Source organism: Myxocyprinus asiaticus, chromosome 4, assembly GCF_019703515.2.
Source record: "Myxocyprinus asiaticus isolate MX2 ecotype Aquarium Trade chromosome 4, UBuf_Myxa_2, whole genome shotgun sequence".
In the NCBI taxonomy this organism is placed as follows: Eukaryota; Metazoa; Chordata; class Actinopteri; order Cypriniformes; family Catostomidae; genus Myxocyprinus; species Myxocyprinus asiaticus.
This window is the reverse complement of record NC_059347.1, coordinates 7,447,669-7,474,854: the sequence shown is the minus strand read 5'-3', so window position 1 is coordinate 7,474,854 and position 27,186 is coordinate 7,447,669. Positions and strand designations below refer to the sequence as shown.

At 36.9% G+C, this 27,186-nt stretch overlaps 1 protein-coding gene across 7 annotated transcripts in view; it reads left to right on the top strand.

Moving 5' to 3' along the window:
- LOC127435645 (zinc finger and BTB domain-containing protein 20-like) overlaps positions 1-27,186 on the top strand; it is a 138,070-nt gene that overhangs the window by 24,761 nt on the left and 86,123 nt on the right. Inside the window, exon 1 of one of the 7 annotated variants that reach the window (XM_051689275.1) lies at positions 9,495-9,650. The exons of 5 other annotated variants lie outside the window; for them this stretch is intronic. The gene's annotated coding sequence lies outside the window, so the exon portion shown is untranslated. Of the gene's footprint in view, positions 1-9,494; positions 10,493-27,186 lie in introns of those variants that run through there. One more of the 7 variants, XM_051689266.1, reaches the window with a different exon arrangement.

Here is a 27,186-nt window from a genome sequence, read left to right as displayed (position 1 = left end):
GGCCATGCAGCAAAAACGGCAGCCAGGTATATTCAGACTGATGTCATGTAAAAATGGTGACAGGAGGTTGAATGTTTTGTCTGCAAAAATTGGTGTATGCTTTCCCAGTGTCCAAACTGCCTGTCCTAGTGGCCATAGCCAGAGCAACAGTTGTGATGCAGCTCATTGATGAACACTTGTTGAGTTTAGTGTAAGCGTGCAGTGAGGAAGCGTGTTGTCGCATATTTACAGAACTTAAGATGTTACGGATCTATAAACCTGTTAATTTAACATGCAAATGCCATTGCACAGCGTCTTGGTAAGTGAGCAAAGCTATAAAAGTGTCGCTCCTGTTTATTATAATCAACAATGCCGTTGACATTGCAAGTGCTCGACGTTGGAGCGATCCAGTTTTGCCGCATTTTATATCGTGGCGGTCCCTCATAATACAGTACCTTTGAGAAGAGAGACAGAAATAGCAAAAATACTTTGTGTTAAGTGCTGCCAGAACTACTCTGCTGCAGTGTGAAGAGAAACGCTTAAAGCATTTGTTACATCTTTCATATCCATCTCTGCAGAGCTCCATCTGACATATCTACAGGTTGTTTCTCTGCCACGCGAATCAGTAAATTTTAATACACATGTAATAATATACATATATTATAATAACATAGTAATATAAATACTGTCTGTAATATTGATAATGTACATAATATGAAAATACACTATTTTTATATACATATTATGTAAGCAAGTTTCTCTCTCAGGATTTCATCTTTTAACATGAAACAGCCATTTATAATGTAAATGGTGAGTATTGGCTTGTACAGTGATAGTTCACTCAAAAATGAAAATTTTGTCATCACTTACCTTTTGTGTTGCAAAAAAAAAAACAAAAAAAAGGTCTTCTGTGGATCTCAAAAGGAAATGTTAGGGAGGAAGTTCAGTCACCAGTCACTTTCATCAAATGAAGAAAAAAAAATACAAATACAGTGAGAATGAGTGGTGCCTAAGACTAAGATTCTGCCTTATATCTACTTTTGTGCTCAAAAGAAGAGAGAATTTCATACAGACTTGAGGGTGAGTAATGATGACAGAAATATAATTTTTGAATGAACTGCCCTTTAACTACCTGTAAAAGTATTTGTAAAAGTAATCTGCCAATAACAACAATAAAAATGTAAGTCAGCACATGATGCATCAAGTCTTGCTGGGAAACAAGTGACTGAAGGCCATGATGTTGGCTGCATACTTCAAATATCATTCCAGTTGAATAAAACTAGCGGTAAGAATTGAGAAAAGTAGCCCCTGTAAAATTTATGTGAAATTGTTGTTAAATGATCCCCCCATTTTCAGAAAATAATTGTAAGACCTGACCAGCACATCATTTGAATATTACTTACATTATTATATACTCTTAACCCTAAAACCAACGCTTAACGGTACTAAAATCAAAACAGCTTTATTTCACTTGCTTCTTGGCAAACAATGTTCAGGGCTCAAAAGTTTTATCATGATTATTAATCAGGACTTTTCTGTCATTTGAGAACTTTTTTTTATTATTACAGGACTGCACAATTTGGATAAAAAAAAAGAAAAAAAGTTGTTTCTTGACAACCTTTGTGCTCCTCTTTCCAAACATGGTGAAATGCGCTTATCTCCTCCTCGGTCCACAAAATCCCGGTGCCATGGATTTACTTTCTATTTGTTTAGAAACTTCTAATGGCCAAACATATTTGCAGATATGCAAATTAGTGATTAAAGTAAATTTGGAGCACTTTAAACCAATCCAAACTCAGTGCACATCTGTTCTTGTATTACACATAATCGAAGCACAAGATGTAATTTGTGTGTATCGAGCACAGAACCACTCTGAGACTGCCAAAACACCACATCATGAGCCTACAGATCAGAGCGCGCACATACTAGACATACAATATAACGTTTACGTATTTCAGAGTGTGCTCGAAAGTGAAACAGTGATTGGTCAGTGGCGATCTTCCGAAGAGAGCTTAAAGAGTCATTTGTGGTGAAAATAGACTAATGGACCTCAAAAGAGCTTGTCTTTTGGTATATTATTTGTAGACTTGACACAAACCATAATGATAATGAACAACATTTTGCAACTTTAACTGGTTGATAATTTTTGCTCTCTAATAACGCAGACGGTTACACTTAATTAACTGTGAGAAGCAGAAACCGTGATCGCGGTTAAAATACGATTAATTGTGCAGCCTTACTAGTTCCGCATACTGAGTCCAAATATAGATGACAAAACATTCAGAACTAACACGGCAATTTCCTGTGTGATCATGTTGGTGTATTAGACCTATCTACACTACATAAAAATATAGGGCAATACTTAAATTTGTACATAAATGCGAGTTTGCAGTGGATTTTGGTGGACTACTCTAGGGATGTTCAGGAGTAATTGACTAATCAAGTAATCATTCTGCACCAGCTAGTCGACTATTAAAAACACTACTCGAATATTGCAAATTGATTGTTATGGGCGCATATGCCTGCCGTTGGCAACGCTGAATTACACTGTACTTTCCCTCTGAATCTCTTTCCACATCTTGCAGTTACAATTGAGTCCACTGGATGTGTGACGTCGAGGTGTTGGATGACAGAAGGAATTATGATGCCGTCTTTGGCCAAGTGTGATGTCAAGTGTGGCAATACTTGTAATATTTTTATTCTTATTGAATTATACTGTATTGGTATTCAGTTCTTGTTGGAGTCATGCCTACCAATGGTTGAGGATCTGCTTTTATGGTGTAAAGGAAATATGAAGCGGTACGAGAAACTCTGAAGCTTATCAGACCACTATGTGCGTATGTGTGTTAAATCTCTGAACACCAAAAGAGCGCATTTTATAAAAAAGCAAACTATCCCCACTATTTTATTCTGAATAATGTGATAGCCTTTATGTAGAGTTTATGTGCATTACCATAATGAGGCAAGTACTGGTTTCTATGTGTGCTTAGTGTGACTGCAAGTGTTTTTGCTGTTATTTTTAAAAAACATTTATTATTTGTTATCTGTTATTTATTTATTTATTTTTTCAAAACGTGGTTTAAGGTAGCTTATTTTAACCTCCTAAGACCCCTGCTTGACTGCTGTGTGCATTTTCCTTTTTGATTTGTAACTAGTAGCACCTAAAAAAAACGTTTTTTTTTCCCTAGAGAAAATGGTTTTCATTTCATTTATGTCCACATATGTGGACAGTGGGACTAAGTTGTGAAATTCTAAGTAATTCCAAGTTATAGAAAGTCAGAAGTTTTTCATCAAATAGTTTATGATGCATCCAGGAGTGTTGGTTATTCATGTTTTTGAGATGTTAGACATTACAACTGATTTTCTTTAAAGCTGAATCAATAATTCTGATTAAAAGTAATGGCTAACATCATCAAATCATTGCCAACCATGTTAAAATAACATTTTACATTATAAAATCTGAATGTATGTACTGATGACCATTGTCCCATGTCTGCCAAACATTTTGAGTGGGGCAAGCATCATCTGTAGCCTGAAACGGAACTTTTGTTCCCTTGCTCCCTATTTAGTGAATGACTTGTGCTGTCTGTCTGCACTGGTCTCAGAACAGTTTCAAATGCACCATTTAAACTCCATATAAAGCCTCTGAAAGCAACATTTGTCAGCTTTTGTATGAATAAATTGATTCTCAATGTGAAAATACATAGTACATATATAGGAATGCATTTACTAATGTTAATGAATAGAACCGTATTGTACAGTGTTAACTAAATAAAATGTAACAAAATTTATATTAAAATGAAGCGAAATGACCCACAGATCTGTTCATGTTGAAAATTATTTTTAAAAAGTAACGTTTTTTTCAACTTTTGAGGGAATGTGGTCCTAATTTCCACATATGTGGACTTCATCTTTATCAGCACGAAAAATGAATGGATTTTTTTAAAGTTGCATACGAAACGAAATTAGAGACTCTACTCTTAACAACCAAACAGGTTTCAATAAAAAAAAGTGGTTTCCTACCAGAGGCACTTTTGTTAGCGCTTCACCGAAATCAACTTCACGCTGTTGTGTCATGTGACGTGGTGCGCCAGGAGTTTAACCCTTAAATGACAGTTTAGAGTGTTGTGAACAGCAGTATTCAGTATGGTTTAATTCATTTAAATTATGCGTCGCGTATAGTGAAGCCAAAATACAACGTCCACACGTGGACGCAGGGTCACACGCGGTTAAACCGTTCTTGGTAACATTTGTGAATAAAACAAAATATAAATTCCACGTAAGTGTCATACGTGTTATTTTTAAGTACACGTTTTAAAAAAAAAATTGTTCAGAGAACTCGACTACAAAATGACTCAAATGCTTATCCCTAGACAACTCCCCTGCTAAAGCTCAGCCAGCACCCATTTTTGAGGAGGATTTTTGACTGGGTTCTGGAGCCTGTTGGGACCAGGACCATATATTAAGAATTTTTTCATTCAGTGCAATAAAGTTGGTTATTGGTTTTGATCAGCATAAGCTGATTAGAAAATGGCGATTACTGTTGTTACTATAAGTCAGTCTAAAGTAACATTCAGAAGAGACTTTGTGGTTCTGAACTGGTTTTGCTTCAGATTTTACATTAGACATCAAGTGGTGACCTTACACAGACAGTACCACAATTAGTCATTGTATAAATGTAAACAAAAATGTCAATAAAAACATATAATATTACCATAAACTGCATCGGACCAAAAATATGCAACATGATTAACAGTACATTTGCTGAAACACATAGGAAAATTGACAAATTTGGCTTCTAAATGTCTTTTGAAATTGGTAGCCAATAATTCACAGCTCAAAACACACTGTAGTATGTGACACTATGTTTATCCTGCAAAAGAACCCATATTTAATATAGTCTGGGTTGTGTGTGTGTGTGAGTGTGTGTGTGTGTGTGTGTGTGTGTGTGTGTATATATATATATATATATATATATATTATTTTTTTTAATTTTTTTTTACCTTTTGTAGTTTTGTTCATGGTTTTGGAGGATGAGGGTATCTCAAGTACATCCATGTTGGCATTTGCCAAATTTGGTATGCTTTGACCAAGTGACAGATGAATTAGTGCCGGAAAATGAAAAAAATACTGTAGAGTTTTAGACACACAGCCTTTGACGTCAGTATACCAAAGTTGAAAAATGTTAAAATTACATGGTTAGTTGCATTTTATGATTAGCATTAAGTTGTTTGTGAGGCTATGCAACAGACCAGTTTCTAACCAAAACCCTCACATTGTTTAATGAAACCGTGTAGAGGGGGTCTAGTGCATTAGATTGGGGTCCAGTGTAAAGTGTGGAGCGCTGGTGAGTGTATCGCCACTCTGATCTTTTTATGGATTCTCATGACATCCACTTTCTACTGGCATCAACCTTTTGCTCTATGCTTTTTTCTGAAATTTGGCAGTTGCCATGGCCATCTGTACCAATATGATAAGACTGTAATTGTACCAATATCTGCTCCAGGGTTCAAATAATTTTACAGACTGTCACATGAACAGTCAAATGCTCCACCTTCTAAATAACTTTGTGATGTATTCCATTAAATAGGCATGAAAAATGGGTTGTCACATGGCTCTTTTTTTTTTAAATACAATTTTTCACTAAATATCCAGTGCAATAGAAGTACTGTTGATGGAAATGTCCAAAGAGATGCCATAGAACCAAAAAAGCATAATGGACAATAATTGATATTAGTTGAATAATTCACCAAAATATAACATTATTTGCTGCTCTTTACCATACAATGAAAGGGAATGGGGACCAGGGGTTGTCGAACTCCAAAAAGGATAAAAAAGTACAATAAAAGTAGTCCATAGGACTTGTAGGTATGTGGAGCAGACCCAAATTTCAGTTATTGTTCACTGAATATCTTCGACAGCAGTGGTCACTGTTTACTTCCTTGGATGGGAAAAAATAGTGTGAACATTCTGCTAAACATCTCCTTTTGTGTTACACATAATAAAGACAGACATACAGGTTTAGGGTGTCAAAACAGTGACAGAACTATCCCTTTTGAGATTTGAGAGCATCAAGACCTTTTCCAGGGGCACCTTGAAAATAGACAAAGAAAACTTAGGATCTGTGCATATTTGTGAAAATTTCTAGTATTATTATTCTACTTGCTCATGTCAGTTTCATATAGAGTATATAGGTAGGCACCAAATCACAGCAAACATTGCATAAAATATCAGTAGTGCGGCCTGTGTTAACACTGGTGTTTTTATACTCGTGATACACATCAGAATATAGTGCAAATGCTATTAACTGGACCTTTGGAGGCACATTTCTGGAGGTGGAACTCATATGGGTCTTTGTCTATATGCTGCTAATTGTCTAATAAGTGTTTACAGCATTTGAATGAATACCAATGCATGTAAAACCAATTAGTTGTCATTTGCACAAAAGCATGAGAAATTTGTTAATATGGAGTGACTCAGAAAGGATTTTATCCTCTTGCAATATTCAGAAACACAAATGCCAAGGAAAAAATTAAAACAAAACAAATCCAAATTTTTACAAAAATAAATAAATAAATAAAACATCCAGTGTTCTGTCTTCAATAAAAGTGAAGCTCAAATGATGACGTGTGGCTCCTTAAAAAAAAAACTGGGTTCAAGTGAGGCACTTACAAAGTGAATGGGGCCAATCCGTAAATGTTAAAATACTCACTGTTTCAAAAGTGTAGCCACAAGACGTAAACTATATGCATGCTTTTCTGTAAAAGTTATTTCAAATTTTACAACTTCGTTGCTATGACGATGTTACAGCATAAACCGTGTAATCCCGGAAGCTGCATAGTCTGCTGCAAAAACAATGATTTAAACAACTTTACAGCTCAAAAAATACACAAGTTTTAACAGAAGAATTAATGTAAGTGCTTTTATAAATGTATAAGCTTCACATTTCTGCTTGTAAACCCTCCAAATATTGGCCCCATTCACTTCCATTGTACCTCACTGTAACCCAGATTTTTGGCTTATTTTTAAAGAAAAGGAGGGACGAGTCAAAAATATTTATTCTGGTAATCGACATTATGCCACAAAAGCTGTTGTTTGAGCTTAACTTGTATTGACCCGGAATACTACTTTTAAGGTTCTATCAGTTTATTTGGTTCAAAAACATCACCAGTCCAAATCCTAAAGCCTGCAGGATTAATCACAAATCAGGACTGCACAGTAAAGATGACCCAATGACCCAGGGTCAGTGTGACTCACCAGCCCTTTACAAAGTGAGTAAATCACTCGCCTATGTGACAAATTTTTGCGCTATGCGAGTAAAACATGTCTGTAATTAGCCACTGGCTAGAAAAAATCTGATTTTACTCGCCAGAGATTGAGTTGTGTAGTGGTGAAGAATTTTAGCGCCGCAACCCTTTTACTGAATAAAAATCTGGTGATTAAGAAGCTCGATTCAGCCTCGTCTTTTACAGCGTGTTGTGTCTCATGAGCACTCACTCTAAAGGAAATGTTTACCTTATTTGGCTGCAGTGGGACCTGAGCTGTTGTGATCGCACTGTCACCATCGCTTCAGTTCAGCCGTGAAATGCCATTTAGAATGTCATTTAGATCAAATGTCTCTTGGAAGGTAAAAGTGTTGCAAAACTCGAAGTTGTAGATTTGAATTCGAGAACTTGTACAATAAATATTTGTACACTCAAGTCAATACACATTATACTCATTTTCATTTCATGTCTCTTTTAATATCCTTTCTGGTTTTTACAGTCATTTGGTCATCAAAAAGATAAAAATAAACATTATTTCTAATCATACATTGCACAGATGAAGGAAAAACCACCGTGCAACTTCTCTCTCGTTAATATGCTCTGGGTTTGTTCGTCCGTAAACATTTGCTCGCGAAGCAGCCGTTCTCTTAAAGAGTACCAATTTAGCGCTGGTTATACTTATCAATGTAAACTCAATGTAAATCGCACAAGTGCATATAAACAAACATGTAACGAAATGTAGTAATGTAGTAAGTGTAGTAAATGTGTAAATACATAAAATATTTAAAGCCATCAATCATACATTATGAAATATTTTAACTTCAGAACTTCACTGTAAATATTGAAGAATTTAACAAATAGGCTCGTGCCGCATCCATGCAGGGGTTTGGTAAAAAAACAACAAAACATTTTTAAACATTGTAAGTTTTGATATAGTAGCACTTAAATTATTATTTGTATAATGTAATTATTAAATAATTGTTACATGTGTAATTCTGTTTTTATTATTAGGTTCCAACTTGTGAATATTTTGTTAAAATTTTTTATGAAATTTCAAACAGCTTTTATCATTATTAAAAATACAATTTCATGACATCATATAATTGATAGAATGTGAAATACGCAAGCTGAAATTGGATTAAAATGATCAAAAGCAAAATATGAAAATAAAATGTCTTGCGTACTATATTGCGTGAAGTCGTATATGAATACTAAATATATGTGAAGATACCCCCTTCTTTGCTTAATATCTTTTTTCAGTTTTCAGTTGCATGACGCTTACATGTTGTCTAAAGTCTGGCAAGTAAAAAAAAAAAGTACTAGCCAATGGGTATTCTTTTCTCTAACATGTCCGTAAAGTGACACTATACATGTGTACATGTGTGCGTTTTACTATACATGTGCTTTTAGGTGTTGCAAACTTGAAGGGTTAGTCATCCAAAAATATAACATTTTGTCATCGTTTTCTTTCTTACGTGGAACACAAAAATTTTGAAAAATGTTGATGCTGTTTTTCCCATGCAATAAAAGTGAAAGGGGACTGAGGCTGTCAGTCCCTAACATTCTGCTAAACATCTCAGTTTGTGTTCCACAGAAAAAAAAGAAAGTCATCCAAGTTTGGAACAACACAAGGGTGAGGAAATAATGACAGCGTTTCCATTGTTGGGTGAACTGTCGCTTTAAACATTTGGTTTTCAAATTCTTGTGATAGTTTTAGAAACATCAGAATAGGTTGAACATTTTAAACAAAACAAATCATATGCCATCATTTTCCAGCAAAAGTGTGTGTATGAGCGTATAGATATTATAGTAAAAAAACATTTTTTTTATTTTTTTTTAATGAAAATTACAAATATATTTTTCAGATAAATATAAGCATATGTTGGTTAAAATAATTATTGAACATATTTGTGGCATGGGGTCAGGGAAACTTTTGGCAGGGCATGTAAAAATCAACTACTGTTGCATCCCAGCCAGCAGAAAACCCTGCAAATGGTTAATTGTGTTAAAAAGCAAGAGAATAAAGACTTATTTTACAGGAGCACGCGTTACTTTATGATTAGATGGCGATAGGCCTTAAACACACAATGTAAACCTTACTCCGGAAGACTTTCTTGGCACGTTGCCTACAGAGCACAGGGTCGTTTCAGGTCAGGCCTGGCGTGTTGTTCTATAGGAAGTACGGAGTATTCGACTCGCTGTATTTCACTTCCTTGTTTTTCACGTGCCAGACTCACATTTGAGAAATCGGACAGTGAGAAGACGGCGAAGCAGCAGAAGCTGGAGGAGCACAACTCAGTTTTATTGTATGTTTTCATGTACAACAGCAAACACACACAGTTTGTGCATCTAAAATGCATGAGGAGTCACCATGCACGCACGCTCACTGGGGATCAGTCTGAACAGGTCAGGATGTTTAACATGGGTTGTTGTGCTTTGTTTTAGTTTTTTCACCACATTTGTTTAGAGCATTACATGTGTGTTTTAGAATGGCATGATATTTTTGTTTTGAAGGCCTATTTACGTAGGCATTCTGCTTCTCACGTTTCACATATAAGCATTTGAATGGCTAAAAGATACTTTCGGCTTGGTGTACAGGCTTAAGACTTTCACTACAAACATTTACAAACTGATTTTTGTTTTTTCTCAGTTAATGTGCATCCTGTGCTCAATTTGTGCATTTTTGCATGTTAAAAGGTTTCCCAAAAGTAGTTGCTCTACATTTAGTGAAGCCGCCTATTCAACTAGAAATGAACGCTAGCTAAATAAATAAATGAATAAATAAATAAATGATGAATGCCGCCAGGAGGGCGACACATATTTTGCCATCTCATTTGGCGACCGGTAACAGTCCGTTGTTTTAGCTTGTCTAAGGAATGTCTGTATTACATAAAATCATGCATGAAAAAGAAAGAAAAGACAAAAGTGATATTTTATTCATTAGGGCTGTCGATATTTGAGCATTCTGATGCAATCTGGTCTGCATTTATATGCTAACATAATTTAGTTCTGTAACCTAAGGCAGAGTTTGCCATCACCTCGACGGACCTTGGCTGAGTGTGTGTGCAGCCCTTGTTACTAATATCTCATCATGAGCGTGTGTGTGTGAGTGTGTGTGTGTGTGTGCTGTTGATTTCTCATTCACTAAGAAACATGGCGAGCAATCACAAAATGTGGCATCTCCTGCTGCTATTTGGGATGTAAATCTCTTGGTGGAAATGTCATCTCTCCTTAACAACAAATCAAATGTAAGATATGCTCTCGATTATATTTCTTCATGATTTTAAGTATTGTTTTTCACAAATGACAACAGCATTTCGCTTGTTACAGTTGATGTGCTGTGTAGGTGTTTTAATGCAAACCTGCCTGTAGGGTTCATGTAATTGGAGCAAAGGTAATTAAACCCTTAGATTGATCATTTAGCCGCTCTTTCATCGAGGAGGTTTTAACGGCATATTATTGTCTAATTTGAAATTGCAGAACGTTGAGTTTTAAGGCACTCTTTTGTGAGTAATTGTGCTGTAATCCAGGGATTGGCTATAGACAGTACATGGTTTTGACTAGATTCAGGAAAGCAAATAGCTGGAAAAACTTTGAAAATTTTGGATGGAAAATGGTGCAAACGAGTGTGGTTTTTCCACCTGTTTCATAAGAAGTGGTCGACCAATATTACGTTTTTTTTTTTTTTTTACGGCCGATTCGGATAACTATGCCGATAATCTAGAGGGCAGATATAATGCTAATATATATAATACAGTGTAATGACAGCAAATAAGATTTAAATGAACTCTTATTTTACACAATATTTAATCAAAATTGCTATAGACATTTGATCTGAATGTCTAAACTACTAGTACTTCCATACCAAGTCGATGCTAAAATACTCTAAACAAATACATAAAAAATAAAATATATCAGTCTTTCTATTGTATTGTGTTGGTCTGGCTGATATATTTGTCTGTCACTACAGACAAACAAATATTTCACATTTTTTGAATGAATGTGCATTTTGTTTTTGCCTTCAGTGGGTGCCTTTATGGGCTATTTCATGAATTGACTGACAGATTGTGGACTGGCAACCTTGCTCGGTTTTGCAGGTGGCATTTTGCAGTGTGCGTCTGAAAAGTAAGAATTTTTTATAACGAATTTGACCTTGGCTAAAACCTAAGAGCAAGGGAAAGTATGTCACATAAGTGATTCATTGGGTCTTACGATTTCTTCCTGCTCTGAATTATTCTGGGCCACAATTGCTGCCAAAATGATGACCAATACTGCCTCTTTCTTTTCTTGCCTAGTTCCTTTTTTGGGTATTTTGAAGGGTATTTCAACATACTTACTTTCACTGAGGGTTTGACACACGTGACGGACCCAATCAGACTATCAACACCTGTAAACAAATAGTACACGAATGGCCGTGACATCAAAAAGCACTTCGAATTTCGAGGAAAGGAGGTCAGCATACCGTTCAGCTTCATGAATGTATTTATGTCCATTTTATACACTGTAGTTCAGTACTGTTATAAATAAATTGTCAGCGCTACCTCGCGCTCTTACTGTTTCTGCCTCTGTGCCATTAAAGACCAGCCTTGGAGGCAAAAGACAATGTGTGAATGCGAGCATTGTAAGTCACATTTGCATATTTGAGATTTATATTATTCAGATGCTTGACATCCTTTCCCAGAAAGCCCCTCTCCCTCCTTCGCTCTGCCCGACACCCCACCCTCACCTTTTTCTTGCCTTCTGTCTTTCCCTCTCTTTGTCCATCGCTGATCCCCCCCGATCGCTGAAAAATTATTTCCAGTCGCCGCACGGCATGCGTTATGAGAAAGCCGCCTCATTAAAAAGCGTCTCTGATTAACCTGAATTCGGCTCTGGTTCTTTTGTACTTTTTCACTCTGTCATCTGTCTTATTATTACTGTCTTTCTTCCCAATTGCCCTGTACTATTTGTCAAGCCAGCAGGGCAAATCCGTCTGGGTCTCTTCCAGACAAACTGACATCTTGGGACGTATTGACAGTTCGCTTTGCTGAGCGACAGACATGTAGAGCCACAATGACGGATACGGCACACACACAAACCAGTTTCCTGGTGTTCTTGGCCATTACATTGAGAGATTCCCTTCTATGATTTTTGGGAGAGGGAAAAGAAGAGGGGGAGAGAGAAATGGCGTTTTTTTTTTTTTTTTTTTTTTATATAAAGGGGGTTGGGAGGGATCTAATTAATTTTGAAGGATCATCGGCCCCTTTCGTCCGAGGCAGTGAGAGAGGGAGGGTGGACGGGCGACAGAGGGGTGAGCGGGTGGGTGGAGCGAGACTGGGTAGAGAATAAGAGCGACAGAGGAAGGTAAGGGGGGGGGGCACAGACAGACCCCTGGACTGATTAGAATTCTGGGCAGGTAGCAGGCGGCTGCTGTGCACCCACTGTGGGCCAGGCAGAGAGGAGGGGAACACCCCAACCGCCCACCCACCCTCCCAAGTGTGTATGTGTGTGTGTGCCGATCTCGGAGAGCAATGCTGGATGTGCACTGTAGTTTTGTTACCAACTTTCACCCTAAATCACCCCAATGGCTTGCGGTTTCGTATGCCACTATTCCAAACCTATACAATTGTAATATTTACATTAACATTTATTAAGCTAGCACTTTTATCCAAAGCAGCTTACAAATGAGAATAATGCACGTAGAACCGATTAGGGAGAACAGAATACAAGTACCGCTACCATACTAAATTAGTATGGTATGGTAGACTAGTAGATGCTAGAGCAGAAGGGTAAGTGTAGAATTATTATATTATTGTAATTGCAATAAAGCTAGTTAGCTAGTCAATAAAGCTAGTTAGTTTGTCAAGTGTTCCCAGAAAATGTGTCTTCAGCCGTGATTGGAGTGGATTCCACTGTTCAGGTTGTGTCATCTTTTATAAGATAAGCTACAAAACTATTCTCAGCTCAACAGTGTGTCATCATGGGTAGGGCTGGGTATTGATACAGATTTCCTGAACCGATTGGATTCAAATTCACAAGCTCTCAATTAGATTCCAATTTCATTGGAAATTAGATTCCGGTTCATTTTGGTATATTTTCAGTTATAATATAAATTCTCTCTCAACTAATGATGGTAGTTACACATGTGACCTTCTAATTTGGTACATTTTGTCACATTTTATTTTAAAAAAATCAATCAATCAATAAATATGGGGCCCTGTTTTAAGAGAGCCATGCCTTAAGCGCAGCATTATGCGATACGTGTAAATTCAGTGGGCATGGCCATGAAGTTTTGATATTTTTGTGCAAGCATGTGGCAAGTCTTGGCGCAAATGGGTTGGCGAAAGCGTGCACGCAAAGCGCTAATGGAATGGGTCAAGTGCAATGTAATTCTGAGGTTCTTCTACAGTTATTGCACTGTCTGTGTCCTATTGTCAAGCAACGTCATTTTATATTAAGAGAGCCCATTCATAAGAATTTGGTAGTGTAAATATGCTGTATGCAATGCATCCCTTCTCTTTTTGTCGCCTGCGCTGCTCCGGATCACATTGTATGTGTTATATTATATATTGGCCTCTCTGGGGCTGTTGGCTCTCGTCCTGCTTGCCCGTGTCTCACCTGCTTGAAATATGCTTTGCTTCTCATTGTCCATTGCCCATTGTTCATTGTTTTGTAATGTACAGTATATTTGTTATATTTTTCTCTGTTTAATGTTTTATGTTTAATTTCTGTACACGGTCATTGAGCATTAGAAAGGCACTATACAAAATAAACTTTATTTTATAACATTATTAGTATTATTATTATTAATAACAATAATAAATTGATCTACTGACACACAATTCATGGTTAGTATTAAAAGTGATCAATAGCTCTTTGATATCATCCGCTGGTGGAATCCCCAAACTGCAAATGCAGGAACTGAACATTTACCAGCCCGTGGCTAATGACAGACATTTTTAGTCACATAGCGCAAAATTTGGTCACATTTGCAAGTGATTTACTCCCCCATTGCAGAGGGTTGCGCATAGATTAAAAGATCGATATTGGGATTTTAGGAACCAATATTGGAATTGTTCTAATGAAGATTGCAATTAATAGGAAAATCTGTATTTTTACACAGCCCTAGTCATGGCAGTATTAGTCACTGTATGGTGCAATGGAGCCAACAGGCCAGGTTCAGGATTTATTTTCTCCTTAGGGAAATAGATTTGTAACTTTAACGTATAAATCATTCAAGACAGACTTGCCATGAGCTCTGAGGTTGTTAAGTAATACTATAAAATTTCTGCAGAATCTACAGTTCAGTGTGATTTGAACTTTAAAAAAAAAAAAATGGTTTTATTGTTCTTCCCAATTAAGAACTACACTACTAATCCTGAAGAGTGATCCACCAATCAGTGAATCACCAATCACAAATGTGGAAATATATATGCAGCTAGTTGCAAGAAACCCCTTAAGATAAGAAAACCCTTAGTGATAATAATCTTAAAATTAGAAATAAGGGTTTTCTTAACTTAAAGTTTTTTTTTGGCAACTGGGCCATTAACTAAGCTATTAACTTCTCACTCCATCAGTCAAATACACTATATAGTCAAGCTCTGAGGAGCATATTTTTCTTGATTTTTGGCTTATTTCAAGTTCGACTCGGACAACACCAAGAGACCAGCTGCTAACTTGAGATCCATGCCGTCCACATTACTGAATCAGTGAGTTGTACACAGTTGAACCTTTTGTCCTTTTCTTTTTTTTTTCAAATATGTTTTTGCTTTAAATGAAAGTTTTTAATGTTGTGATTCCTTTTGAAGCTTGTTGGATTGGTTCAAGGCTTACAACTCCTCTGTTGAAATCCCTATGGAGAAAATTAATGGGGAAAAAATACTTCTGGAACCAATGCTACTGAAAAAGTGGGCTTCACTGTTGCACTGTGACTCTGTAGTGTATTGTGAATTTTTTTTTTGATGTTTAAAGTAATATAAGTAATGTTACTCTGCATGATATGTATGAAATATTCGAGAGGCTAATGGAGTGTTTTGTAAAGCTTTTATATCTGTTACATTTAACGTACCCTAAAAAGCTTTTGAAAGATCTTCATACTACACACCTGAATGAGCTCCTTTTATTAATATCTCGTTACTTGCGCGCGTGTGTGTGTGTGTGTGTACATGTGCATCAGGAAACATTTACCTCCTCTGCCCGTATCAATATGCATGAAGCAGGCATTGTCTATACCATGCAGCATGATAAACAGTACAGACAAAGCACCTTTTTGTTTATACAGAGCACGTGGCTTTGATCATGGCCTCTGTTCTCTGCCACTTATATTCATATGCATATATTCTGTCTATGTGGATAGTGATCAAAAGGATCTGCATGCAATATATGCAGTACAGTATGCATCTCAGACTACATTACCATTAATTCGTCACTTTTAGGGGTACTGCTTTTAATTGGTATAATGAATATACTACTGATGGATATGATATGAATAACATCATTTGTTTCCGCTAATGAATGATACCTCAAATCATCTGATTTGTTGCTATTACTTTTAAGCTATCGGATTAAATTTTTTTTGGCAGACACTAAAACAGACTCAAAAATCCAATAGGCTTACGATGTAGTGGGGATCCGAACCATATCTAGAGTCTTTATGGCCAGTAAGCATGTCACAGTGGTCGATTAATCATCCAACTAGTCGATTACTTGCTCTTGATTTATTCATATACAGTTGTGCTCAAAAGTTTGCATACCCTTGGAGATTTGGTAATATATGTACCATTTTTAAAGAAAACATGAGTGAGCAGGCAAAACACATTTCTTTTATTTCTTATGGGATTCATATTCAACTGTAGGTTATAACAAAATGGCACAATCATAAAACAAAACATGGCAACAAAGAAAAAAATGAAATGACCCCTGTTCAGAAGTCTGCATACCCTTAGTTCTTAATACTGTGTATTGCCCCCTTTAGCATCAATGACAGCATGCAGTCTTTTGTAATAGTTGTCTATGAGGCCCCAAATTCTTGCAGGTGGTATAGCTGCCCATTCGCCTTGGCAAAATGCCCCCAGGTCATGCAAAATCTTTGGTCGTCTTGCATGAACCGCACGTTTGAGATCTCCCCAGAGTGGCTCGATGATTTTAAGGTCAGGAGACTGTGATGGCCACTCCAGAACCTTCACCTTTTTCTGCTGTAACCACTGGAGGGTCAACTTGGCCTTGTGCTTAGGGTCATTGTTGTGCTGGAAAGTCCAAGAGCGTCCCATGCGCAGCTTTCGTGCAGAAGAATACAAATTGTCTGCCAGTATTTTCTGATAACATGCTGCATTCATCTTGCCATCAATTTTCACATGATTCCCCGTGCCTTTAGAGCTCAAACACCTCCAAAACATCAGTGAGCCACCAACATGCTTTACAGTGGGGATGGTATTCTTTTCACTATAGGCCTTGTTGACCCATCTCCAAACATAGCGCTTATGGTTGTGACCATAAAGCTCTATTTTGGTCTCGTCACTCCAAATTACAGTGTGCTAGAAGCTGTGAGGTGTGTCAAGGTGTTGTCGGGCATATTGTAACCGGGCTTTTTTGTTGCATTAGTGCAGTAAAGGCTTCTTTCTGGCAACTCGACCATGCAGCTCATTTTTGTTCAAGTATCGTCGTATTGTGCTCCTTGAAACAACCACACCGTCTTTATCTGGAGCAGCCTGTATTTCTCCTGAGGTTACCTGTGGGTTTTTCTTTGTATCCCGAACAATTCTTCTGGCAGTTGTGGCTGAAATCTTTCTTGGTCTACCTGATCTTGGCTTGGTATCAAGAGATCCCTGAATTTTCCACTTCTTAATAAGTGATTGAACAGTACTGACTGGCATTTTCAAGGCTTTGGATATTTTTTTATATCCTTTTCCATCTTTATAAGGTTCCATTACCTTGTTACGCAGGTCTTTTGACAGTTCTTTTCTGCTCCCCATGGCTCAGTATCTAGCCTGCTCAGTGCATCCACGTGAGATCTAAAAAACTCATTGACTATTTATACACAGACACTAATTGCAATTTAAAAGCAACAGGTGTGGGGAAATTAACCTTTAATTGCCATTTAAACCTGTGTGTGTCACCTTGTGTGTCTGTAACAAGGCCAAACATTCAAGGGTATGTAAACTTTTGATCAGGGCCATTTGAATGATTTCTGTTACCATTATGATTTAAAAAGGAGCCAAACAACCATGTGATAATAAATGGCTTCATATGATCACTATCCTTAAATAAAAGACATTTGGCATGATCAGTCATATTTTCAAAATCAATGCCAACATTTTACAATTTCTGCCAGGGTATGCAAACTTTTGAGCACAACTGTGTGTGTGTGTGTGTGTGTGTGTGTGTGTATATATATATATAATATATATATATTATATTTGAGTGAACCCCACCTCAAACATTGCATTTTTAAGGTGGAATGTCAAGTTAAAATGATCAAACTTTTAAAAAATGCGCCTTGAGACCATTTTATTCTGTTACATTTTGTTGTACTTTGTCTAATAGTTTTTGAACGTGTTGTAAAAAACACGTCCAATCACAGTTTGAAAAACGTTATATTTAAACAGGGCTTTCTTAAGGCCAAATAGTGGACTAGTCATTCACTGACTAGTCAATTTTGAAAATATGTAGTTTTGCACATCTCAACTAGCAAACACCTACAACACCATAGCAACCACTCTGGACACCTAAGTAGTGGATTGGGAAATACTAGGAATGCAGTGTCACATGCAAACGTAACCTCTTTCAACTAGTGGACAGCTGTGGCTATGGCCAAATTAATATCAGACTGTACCTTGCCTTCAGTATGTCTATCAAATTAGTGTCTTTTAAAATCAGCATCTGACTCGAATGATGGCGGATGGATTTGGGTCATTGTCATTTTTTGAAACAATCAATTGGACAGCTCATCTAATGTAATTAAGAGTGGCCTGTTCATAATATTTAGTTGATAATTTCATGTCTGCTGTACAATAGACCAGTTGTTCCCTACTGGATTTGCTTTAGGACCCAGATTAGAGATCAAGCGGCGACCCAACACAGTGCCAAAATAGTTTATCGTACAAGCTTACAAACATATTTAATCTAGTCTGGGTCATATTTCTTTTACCTTGCACAGTTTTATTCAGGGTTTACGTAACCTGTCCTGTTAGCATGATTAATTTGAGTTGCAAGTGACATATAGCGTACAGTTTGATTGGATGTGCATCCTTTGACCTCAACAACAAAATAACATGGGAAATGTTTTCTGCTGACTTTTAAAAGTTGATAAGCCTATTTATTACTTTGCATTTTATTATTTTAGTATTGACAAGCACCTGCATACCATAATATAAGGCATGAACTGATTTCCTGTTGCTATAGTGACTATGTCATCTACTATCTGTGCATTGAGACTTTTTGTATGTTCAGTAGTGTTGTAACATGTATGAAATGTCTAGTCACAACAAGCCATCCGTTATACCGAAATTAAGTCTGCACTGTAGGTTTTGCGTGATGCGACAAAGATACATAAACAGTACATAAACAGTTAATTCACAGTATTGCAAGACAATAATAAATTGCCCCTTAACACAACACTGGGATTTTGGAGAGAAAAGGGGCTGAAGATAGCTAAAATAAGCTCTATCAAATGTTGTACTTGTGCGTTATGAAGGTATAAAGATTGTGAATGCTGCTCTTTTGTAACTGGGTTGAGAAATGGACATGGATATTAACGTTTTTTTCAACATCAAGATTTTAGGTTAAAATATGTATATTTGTATAAGGGAAAGTTTATGTTTTAGGAGCTGTAACTGGTCACTACTTTTTGTTATCACTTGTTCATTTGAAGTGACCAATGGTGTGACAAATGAATCACAAAATACAAATTTGAAAATTATACTGTTTAATATAGTTTTCATGCCACACCACAGGATGTTATTTTGACGCATTGTCAACAGTTAGACTCCTGCATGCTAGCATCCACACAAGCATGTAAAGCTTTAACTTATTTCATGCTTACTAAAAAGAATAGTTAACCAAAATGGCACAATCATAAAACAAAATTCTGTCATCATTTACTCACACTCATGTTCTTTCATCTATGGAACACAAAAGGTGCATTTTTGAAGAATATTCTGGCTACTCTTTTCCATATAATGAAAGTGAAAGGGGACAACAACTCTCGAAGTCCAACATACAAAATAATAAACTAAACAAAACCATAAAAGTATCATAAATATGAAATATATGATTATATGAATATCTGATTTTGGAGTTAGAGCAGAGGTTCAAGATTTTCATTGAATAACAGCTTATATTTCTATTGTTTGGCTTCAGTAGACTTAGAACACAAATCATGTGGACTACTTCTATGTTACTTTTATGGTGCTTTTTCCCCAGTTCCCATTCATTTTCATTATATGGTCAAGAGTGGCCAGGATATAATCTTTTAAATTTTATTTTCCTTTTTTTAAAATTTTTATTTATTTTTTATTTTTATAAAATTAACCTTTCGTGTTCCATAGAATAAAGAAAGGCAAAGAGGTTGGAATGACATGAGGGTGAGTAAATGATTACACAATTAATTTTCATAATTCATTCATTTTTGGGTGAAATATTTTGATAATGCTAAAAAACTCTTTCTATGAAATTGATACATCACACCCCAGGACTTAAAGAACATGGAAGTAATTCAACATATATATTACAAATGTTATTAATAGTAGGAGGTAAAATGCTCCTCCTTGAATTCAAAGCTTGAAAAAATGTCAAATGATATGTTTGGAATAGCATACTACTCTTTCTATTTCTGCCATATATAGATATATATATAGATACAGAAGAATAGATACCTACTGTAGATAGTTACTTCGAAAGCTACAAAAAAGATATACTTCTTTTTTGGGGTCCTGATTAACAACATTTTCAAAAATGGATTTTGTGAGTCACGCCACACAAAAAATCATAATGAAGTTGTATAGACTTTTCATTATTATTATTATTATTATTATTATTATTATTGGGCAATTTGTAAATTCATGACCAGTAATTTTTTTATACAGACCTCTATTAGATAATGACAGTATGCTATATTTTAATAGTATTTATATCAATGTTCATTTTAATGCATTTTTAAGCACAATTTGTATAGATCTTTATTTATTTATTTATTTATGTATTTATTTTTATTTTAGCAGAAAATCAGTGTTTATTGCTTTCCAAAAGAACTGATTGGCCACAAAATTACATGTCAACTGTCCTTTTTATATTATTTATTATTATTATTACTTCTTGTGGCTTGCTATTAACCTGGAGTGGGTATGATATATACAGTTAAGTGCATACATTTGCTTAACCCTTGCAGAATCTGCAAGATGGTTGTCATTAAAAAAAAAAAAAAAGTTTTATTTAGCACTGCCCTGATGAAGCTATTTAACATAACAGATATTTACAGTTGAAGTCAGAAGTTTACATACACCTTATCCTAATACATTTAAACTCAGTTTTTCACAATTCCTGACATTTAATCGTAGAAAACATTGCCTGTCTTAGGTCAGTTAGGATCACTACTTTATTTTAAGAATGTGAAATGTCAGAATACTAGTAGAGAATGATTTATTTCAGCTTTTATTTCTTTCATCACATTCTCAGTGGGTTAGTATTTGGTAGCATTGCCTTTAAATTGTTTAACTTGGGTCAAACATTTTGGGTAGCCTTCCACAAACTTCTCACAATAAGGTGCTGGAATTTTGGCCCATTTCTCCAGACAGTTCTGCCCACAAATTTTCTATCGGATTGAGGTCAGGGCTTTATGATGGCCACTCTAATACCTTAAATTTGTTGTTCTTAAGCCATTTTGCCACAACTTTGGAGGTATGCTTGGGGTCATTGTCCATTTGGAAGACCCATTTGCGACCGAGCTTTAACTTCCTGGCTGATGTCTTGAGATGTTGCTTCAATATATTCACATAATTTTCCTTGCTCATGATGCCATCTATTTTGTGAAGTGCACCAGTCCCTCCTGCAGCAAAACACCCCCACAACATGATGCTGCCACCCCCATGCTTCACGGTTGGGATGGTGTTCTTCGCCTTGCAAGCCTCACCCATTTTCTTCCAAATATAAGGATGGTCATTATGGCCAAAAAGTTCCATTTTTGTTCCATCAGACCTGAGGAAATTTCTCCAAAAAGTAAGATCTTTGTCCCCATGGCACTTGCAAATTAATATGGTGTGTTCTGTGTTTTGTCCTTGATGATCAGTGTTTGTATGTTTTGTGGTAGTTGTGCATGAGCCCCTGCTTCGTCGTGAGCAGTGAAGCTGCTCACTGTTCTTAAGAGAAATCCTACAGGTGCTGCACGTTCTTTGGAATCCATGCATCTTCTACACATTTTTGTTCTTCCCAACAGTGGCTAATTGATGTTGATACACAACTCACTCATACACAACTATGACAAAAGGTGCAAACATTCACTGATGCTCAAGATGGCAACACACTACAATAAGGACCAAGGGGATGTAAACTTTTGGCCAGGAAGATTTATGTAAATAGTTATTATTTGTCTTGTGGGATATATGTAAATATCTGGTATGCATAGTACTGAAAAAAAAAATGATCTTTTATCTCTTATATTTGTATAAATTCTGAAAGATGTATGTAAACTTATAAGACAAAAGGGGGATGCATTGGAACTGCAGGAAGGCTTAACACAGACTGTTTTAGACCTATATCATTGAGCTTTATGGTCATTTTCAACGTTATCTTACACAGTGCAATGGCACAAAGTCAGATAACTCAATGTCAAGCATAGGCTGGTACCTCACAGGTGTCACAGTCACAAATAACGGCAGCGTTAATCAGAGCACGAGGGAATGAGTGGCCAACATCTCTGAGTGTGTACTGTACATCACGCTAATGAACAAAGGTGCTGTAATAGGATGACTCTGAAGTGACAAGACCATAAAAAAGAGCAAGGCCAGTGGAGCTTTGATCCACTCAAACTCTCATGGAATCTTTTCATGCATTCATATTTATTAGGATTATAAAAGTGCTTTTATAAAATTATAAGCTTCACATTTCTGCTTTTAAACCCTCCAAAAATTGGCCCCCATTCACTTCCATTGTAAGCCTTATTGTAACCTCCATTTTTGCTTTTTTTTAAAGAATGGGAGGGATGAGTAGAAATACATTTTTGTGGTAATCAACATTATGCCACAAATGCTGTCGATTGAGCTTAGTTTGTATTGAACCCGGCATGTTTAAACATGACAATAATCGTAATTTAAATACATTAAAACTACCTAAAGGTGCTGTAAGCAATTTTAGTGTTCTGAAGCTTTCACGTGACTGAGCCGTTGAATTAGCCACGCCCCCCATTCCAAAATCCTACCTTCCAAAGATAATTTTGATGCCACAACCGAGCAAAAGAGCTGCATAGTTTGTTCCTGTGGCTGTCAAATTCAACAGTGGCACAATAGCGCTCTCAACTGACAAACATTATGAATCATAGCCTCAATGATCCGCTTCAAATACAACACTATGAGAACTATCAAAATGATTGATAGGTGAAAAGCATCAATGTACTCGGACACATTTTTGTTTGCTGTTTTCAAATCTACAGTTGTCACAGAGACCGGCGAGTTATCTCAGGACACTTATTTCATTAATATCTTTAAGGGAGTAGGAACATTTTTTGCTTACTTTTCCATGAAAAAAAATCGCTTACAGCACCTTTAAATTGTTGACATAATCTTTACTGTGTGATTATTAGATATACATTAATACTGATTAAATGCACTCAGAGTTTGACTGAGAAGCAGGCCTGTCATTTAAATTTAATGGTCTTACAACTATTAAAGTTGTCCAGCCACTGACAGTGAGTGCTTCTCTTTTTCTTGTCAGTATTGTTGTTTGATTGATATTAAGATCTATTAGGCTGCATTTACACGTCAGACAGATCTGATGTTTTGAGATATATGATTTTTGTCCTGTCTGTTCACACTCAAAGCCCTTTCAAGGCAAGTCAGTCCACTCGGTGGCCATCTTTGGAGCGCTCTCAGGCAGGCTGCGCAGCTATTTTCAATGTAAACAAGTGGCATGTGCGTTCTCGAGTTGACTGACAGGTGATGTCTGTATTAAAAGGTGATTGGCTCTTTTACCTGAAAGGTGGAACTTCCTTTTCTACATCCATTGGCCATTCCAATTTCTCCATTTAATGTAATAGCATTGGTCCCTCTCTGCTAAACTGTCTCTGTTACAATATCTCAAGTAGCACAGATTTTTGTCCCGTCTGCTTTCATTCCCGAAATACATTGACTGTGTACTTTAATGTTGCGTCATGAGGGGCTTTTTGACCAAGAATGCAGCTGCATTCAGCCAGAGATTATTTAGCAGAGATAGGCCACTTCTGTTGAAATGAATAGGAGAAATTGGAACGCTCAACAAAGGAGCTCTGAGTGCCCAACGGTCAGTGGATGTAGAAAGGAAGTCCCGCATTACAGTTAAAAGAGCCAATCACCTTTTAGGTACAGACATCACCTGTCAATCAACACTAGAACATGCATGCGCATTAGCTATACAAGCCGGGAAAATTGTGCTTTTTAGCGTAATATGAGGTAAAGAAGCACAATTTATGATGCCAGTATTGTCAGATTTTATTGCTGATTTTAAAATATGTTCTTTGATCATAATCTTGACCAATCTTTTTTGAGATTTTGATCTTTCTCCATTCAAGTAGATAGGAGCTGCACTGGCATGACTGGAAGTAGCCTCCTGAGAGCGTTCCAAAGATGGCCGGCAGTAGACTAACTTGCTAGAGAGACTTTGATTCAGCACGAGACATGAGCGCTCTATGACGCTCTCTCTATATATACAGTGGAAAGTATTCACAGCGCTTCACTTTTTCCACATTTTGTTATGTTACAGCCTTATTCCAAAATGGATTAAATTCATTATTTTCCTCAAAATTCTACAAACAATACCCCATAATGACAATGTGAAAAAAGTTTGTTTGAAATGTTTGCAAATTTATTAAAAATAAAAAAACGAAAAAATCATATGTACATAAGTATTCACAGCCTTTGCCATGACACTGAAAATTGAGCTCAGGTGCAACCTGTTTCCACTGATCATCCTTCAGATGTTTCTAAAACTTGCTTGGAGTCCACCTGTGGTAAATTCAGTTGATTGGACATGATTTGGAAAGGCACACACCTGTCTATATAAGGTCCCACAGTTAACAGTGCATGTCAGAGCACAAACCAAGCCATGAAGTCCAAGGAATTGTCTGTAGACCTCCAAGACAGGATTGTATCAAGGCACAGATCTGGGGAAGGGTACAGAAAAAATTATGCAGCATTGAAGGTCCCGATGAGCACAGTGGCCTCCATCATCCGTAAATGGAAGAAGTTTGGAACCACCAGGATTCTTCCTAGAGCTGGCCGCCCGGCCAAACTGAGCAATCGGGGGAGAAGGGCCTTAGTCAGGGAGGTGATCAAGAACCCGATGGTCACTCTGACAGAGCTCCAGCGTTTCTCTGTGGAGAGAGGAGAACCTTCCAGAAGAACAACCATCTCTGTAGCACTCCACCAATCAGGCCTGTATGGTAGAGTGGCCAGACGGAAGCCACTCCTCAGTAAAAGGCACATTACAGCCCGCCAGGAGTTTGCCAAAAGGCACCTGAAGGACTCTCAGACCATGAGAAACAAAGATTGAACTCTTTGGCCTGAATGGCAAGCGTCATACCTGGAGGAAACCAGGCACCGCTCATCACCTGGCCAATACCATCCCTACAGTGAAGCATGGTGGTGGCAGCATCATGCTCTGGGGATGTTTTTCAGCGGCAGGAACTGGGAGACTAGTCAGGATTAAGGGAAAGATGAATGCAGCAATGTACAGAGACCTCCTTGATGAAAACCTGCTCCAGAGCGCTCTGGACCTCAGACTGGGGCGACGGTTCATCTTCCAACAAGACAACGAGCCTAAGCACACAGCCAAGATAACAAAGGAGTGGCTATAGGACAACTCTGTGAATGTCCTTGAGTGGCCCAGCCAGTGCCCAGACTTGAACCCGATTGAACATCTCTGGAGAGATCTGAAAATGGCTGTGCACTGACGCTCCCCTTCCAACCTGATGGAGCTTGAGAGGTCCTGCAAAGAAGAATGGGAGAAACTGCCCAAAAACAGGTGTGCCAAGCTTGTAGCATCATACTCAAAAAGACTTGAGGCTGTAATTGGTGCCAAAGGTGCTTCAACAAAGTATTGAGCAAAGGCTGTGAATACTTATGTACATGTGATTTGTTTTTTTTTTTTTTTTTTTTTTTTTTTTCTTTCTTTTTTTTAATAAATTTGCAAAGATTTCAAACAAACTTCTTTCACATTGTCATTATGGGGTATTGTTTGTAGAATTTTGAGGAAAATAATGAATTTAATCCATTTTAGAATAAGGCTGTAACATAACAAAATGTGGAAAAAGTGAAGCGCTGTTGAATTCTTTCCGGATGCACTGTATATATACAGCTCTGAGGAAAAAATTAAGAGACCACTGCAGAATTATCAGTTTTTCTGGATTTACTATTTAAAAGTATGTGTTTGAGTAAAATGAACATTTTGTTTTATTCTGTAAAGTACTGACAACATCTCTCCCAAATTCCAAATAAATATATTGTCATTTAGAGCATTTATTTTCAGAAAATGACAACTGGTCAAAATAACAAAAAAGATGCAGTGTTTTCAGACCTTGAATAATGCAAAGAAAACAAGTTCATATACATTTTTAAACAACACAATACTAATGTTTTATCAATAGAAATCAATATTTGGTGGAATAACCCTGATTTGAAAACACTGCATTTTTTTTTTGTTATTTTTACCAGTTGTCATTTTCTGCAAATAAATGCTCTAAATGACAATATTTTTATTTAGAATTTGGGAGAAATGTTGTCAGTACTTTATAGAATAAAACAAACATTTTCATTTTACTCAAACACATACCTAGAAAGTGTAAATCCAGAGAAACTGATAATTTTGCAGTGGTCTCCTAATTTTTTCCAGAGTTTGTATGTAAGTGTTTAAAAGCAGCTAGCTAGTACCGAATTGAGTCAGTTCTTTGTACTGCCGGTACTTTTTAACATCGGTGGGTATTAAAACATTGAACTGAGCAGAAGCTACGGCACCCAGTTTGGGAACCACTGCCATAGACAGATAACTGAACAAGCATAAAGCTGAAGTAAGTTATAACGCGTTTTGGTTACATGGTTGTGTACAATTTCTGAAGTTATAGACAGAGTGCAGTCTGGGCAATGGGGTGTGGTGACACATTGGGGCGGGGTGACACATGTAGCTCCACCCACTTCTGATTTCATTGGTTTATACAGCAGCGCTCATTGGTGTATGTTGTTGAGAAGTTTGATGCTTTAAGCTAAGCGTACACAGTTTTAGAAGGACATACATTAATCATTACGTCTGTGTATTACTGATTGATATTAAAGTTCAAAAAGTAAACAAAGATAAAGAGGTGCAAAAAAATGGCACACAGTTTATCTTAATTATAAGCAAACGTGTCATCACCTGGGCTGTCATTATCAGTAACACCTATCTCTCATTATAGTGATGGCGGAGGGAGACCTGAAAAGGCGGACAGACACATCAGTCTGCAGAAAGTGAGAGACCAGAGAGAGACTGTTCCTGTGTGTGCGCGACAAGAATTATTGACTCGTTTGTGTGTGATTTCTTGGCCACTGAGTGCCATTTTGTTTAAGTTTTGTGAACAATGCTGAAGAGTAATAAAAGACTCGCGTTGACTGTTTCCGCTGCCTCCTGACTCCTCTATTTGCCCTGAAAATACGAACTCTGTTACACTGGTGCCGAAACCCAGGATTTGGAGGATAATGTCGTCATGGACCCTTCACCACTGCGTAAAGGAATCAAGTCCCTCGCCAGCATC